This window comes from Chaetura pelagica, unplaced genomic scaffold, assembly GCF_000747805.2.
Source record: "Chaetura pelagica isolate M959 unplaced genomic scaffold, ChaPel_1.0 scaffold264, whole genome shotgun sequence".
Taxonomy (NCBI): Eukaryota; Metazoa; Chordata; class Aves; order Apodiformes; family Apodidae; genus Chaetura; species Chaetura pelagica.
Window position 1 is genome coordinate 963577 of NW_009953064.1, and position 3826 is coordinate 967402.

Below are 3826 nucleotides of genomic sequence, written 5' to 3' on the forward strand. Positions count from 1 at the left end.
TTGGTGGCGGTTATTAAGGGAAATAAGTACAATTGGGGGGAGGGGGGGAGGAATCACATAAAAGAGAACATAAGGGACACAGAGAATAAGGACGGGGCTTAGGTAACAGTGAAGCAGAGGGAATTGGACAAAACCAGACTCCAGTTAGAGAAAAACATCCCAAGTAGGCAAGGGACTTGTGGCTCTCAGGGAAGGTCTCCCTGTGCTCCCTCAGTGCGAGCCTTGGCCCTCCTCGGGGTCAACATTCCTATTCCCGTTTTGAAACCACAATTATTAGCAACACGAAAATTTGCATGGAAATGGCAGTAGGTCTTCCCATACGTGCTGCTCCCACTGCGGCCACCACATGGGACACCACAAGCCTTTACTTGCCCTGTCGCAACTGGATGCAACAGGAAAACCCTCTGGTCTCACAGAGGATGGTGATGTCTGTAGGCAGGAGGGAGCCTGTACACACCTTCAGCCACGCAATTTGGAAATGATAAATGAAGGTGAGGCAAAAATCCACAGAGGTGTTCTTGTTGTGTTTTGTTTTTACAGAACACTTTCCCAGCAAAATGCTGTACGTGGCTCCATCAGGCAGCCACGCAGCCACATCCGTGTGCCAGGCAGCAGCTTCACCGTGGGGCAGAACACTGGGAAGACCCCGGGACGCACCTGGCTTGCAGCAGTACCCTCTGGCAGGCAGCAGGCTGAGGTGCTGCTGCAAGGAGCAGTACAAGAAGGCCCTGCAGAGGCCGGCTGGGGTGCTTGCAGCTCGGCTGGATCCCACCGCACAGTTCTCTCTGGAAGGTGCAGGAAGGAGCTCTGCCAGGCCGGCCCCAAACGGCAGGCAGGGGTCCCTGCCACAAGACGTCCCCAGAAACTCACTGCCTCTCCCCTCTGCCTGTCGCTGGAGGGTGAAACGTGGCCCCGTGTCAAAGAGCAGGCTCGGAGTAACAGCAGTCATGCTGCCACTTCATCTGGACATGAGTTACTATCTGTGCAGAATTAATAATCTGAGTAGTTGTTAATTTCCAGCCAAAACCATCTGACTGAAATACGGTATCACCAGCAATTACCACTGTTGGTGACAGTTTTAAGTTTCCTATGCTCTGTAAAATAGAAGTTATGACACAATTTAGTGCTCCAGCACTAAAAGATTCCCTTCAGATTACACTTCTTAATCCAAGTTTTGTTTTATAACTAGTGGAGGGAAACACATGCTGATGAGCTGTTGCTGGCTGCTGGGTCAAATTTCTAAGGGTTTAGGAGGAAATGAGATACCAGATTTTCATCTGAACACCAAACCTGGTAAGTCTCCTTGATTTTGAGGTGGCTCTATTACAAGTTGTGGAGGCCCAGTCGAGCTCTGCAGTTCTTTTCCAAACAAGTAGCAATAAAATGTTTAGAACACCCCAAAGCACCATGTATTGTGTTAAAACCATTTATTTGGTTTGATACTTTCTTCTTAAAAGCCTGCTTTTCATTTTGTTCTTCTTATGGAGGCTAGTAACTCCAGAAACAATGATGTCCCTCATACACAAAGTTCAGCTGCATCCAGAAGCACAGTGTCAACCCAATTTAAAGCTTCAAAATTTATATCATTATTTCGGAAATACAGGCATGCAAGTGAGGTTTATAAACACGGTTGAACTATATAAAAAAAGAAGAGCAGATTTTAGGGTTGTAATGTTTTTGCCTGTGGTTATAAACATAAATATTTAGAAATTACAGAACTATGAAGAAATCGCCCATTAAGTTAATTCCACTTACACAAGGAATTTTTTAAACTGCAAGATATAAAATATTTTGGTCTTTTACTTGAGTTATACAGATTAAGATACTCCAATGAATTTTGTTACCAATTTATATTTGTGATAACTATAGTGCCTATTGGTTTGTGAAAGAACATACTGAAATACAATCCATGGAAGATAAACAGACCACAAAGGAAAATACTGTTATGGCTGAAAAACTGCTGTTTTCTTTACTGCAGCACCTTCCATCTAGAAGTGGGGGATGGCAAACATTCTGGAAGCATAGTGAAGGCCTGTACCCTTCTCATCTACATAGACCTACATGAGTACCCAAAATCCTGCCTAGGAGACACTAAAAAAAACAGAGCTCTGGGATCAACACTTATTTTTACTGACATGCTGTGGAATCCCTGCTAATTCTATATGCTGCTCTGAAATACTGGTACATCAGAGGTTTTCTTACAGGTAGGATTCACCTAAGATGATCACTTAAGCAAATACTTAAATCAATCCCTATTTATATTCAAGGTAGAATTCCACTTAAGATAAACTAGTTTGTGTCTGCATGGGCATTTAAATATCAAGTACTGCATCAGTGCTAGTTTAGACCAGCATGTTTCTTAGATCACAGATCTGAGTGGAGAGAAAATAGGAAGATCTACATATTCTCTGGCCCTTCTGTTGGAAACAATAGTGGAAAGAGATGAGAAATCTGAAAAATACAACTGCTACCTCCTGCTACCTACTGTTACTGCCTGCTTATTCTCCAAGTCCACCTAGAGCATGCATTTAGCCATTGTCCATCTTTCCAAGCTGAATCTTCCACTCTCAGTCCAGACCTCCCTAGGCTTTCCTACATCCCATCTGGGATTCATCACAGCAAGTCTGACTAGTTCCAGGAGCAGAACTGTTTCCTGAGAGGCAGTGAGAATAAAACCTGAAATTGAGTTGCCTAAAACCAAAACGTTTACGTAGAGCTAAAGCATTTGGGGGGTGGAATATATTCATATCTCTAACCTGTGGATGGTGGAGATGCATTTCAGATTTTTTCTCTCTGCATTTTTCTAGGTAAATGCAAACAGAAGATCCACCCACCCCACCATAGCCCACTAAAAAAGGTTTGACACTTTGGTGTCTATCTGATCCTTTACATCCTAACTTGGAAAAATAAATTTTGCCATCAGTTCCTGGCATAAATCCTACCCTGGCTTAACTTGCAGTCGTTCAAGCATATGCCGAGATCTACTCTCTCCTGTTTATGCAGCCCCCAGAAAGTCACATGGAAGCTCTCATACTGTACAAACGTCCCTTGTTCTACCAACAAGCCTCAGACAGTAAAACTCCACCTCTGGATCTGGAACATTTTACATTACCTTCATGTCCAGCACAAAGGAGGCTACGTCAGCCACATAGTTAACTATCCAGACAGTTTGGGTATCCATTTCAAAATCAAACCAAAAGCTGCAGGAACTTGAAAATCATCTGACTGAAGGTCATGTTGTATTTAAATTTGCACTGATGCAAGCTTGGATGCAAGTGATGGGAAAACTAAACTACATCTTAGGTGCTAGGAGATGAAAACTCAACATGGGCTCTAGGTGGTTTATTTTTTTTCAATAGAATTTCCTTTATTCTGAGCTTGACACTAGACAGTTTTAGCAGCAGCTCAAATTCTCCTCATTTATACTAACATAAAACTGAAATATCTAGAGACTTTCCATTCCAGATCTGTGTCAGACTGACCAGAACCTCTCCTAATACAGGCAAATTCAAAGATTATGTTTGGTATTTTCCTAGGAATCCAGTTGATCTAGGAGTATGAGTCTCATTGATTTGCAGTGATTTTCACATGACTAAGTCACTTCAGGTAACATTGGAAATGTGTTTTTTGTACATTCCCTCAAATTAGCCCATATTTGTGAAGGCATTAACTTTGAATTCTCACTGCAAAATAAATCAGACTGGAGGTCAGGCTTATGCTGGCTAAGTTACCTAAGCTTGATCTACACTCAACCACTGTCCTAGTCAAGAAGAAATAGTAGGTTTCTCTTTCAAGTAGGTAAACCAGCACTCACCATTTATTAATG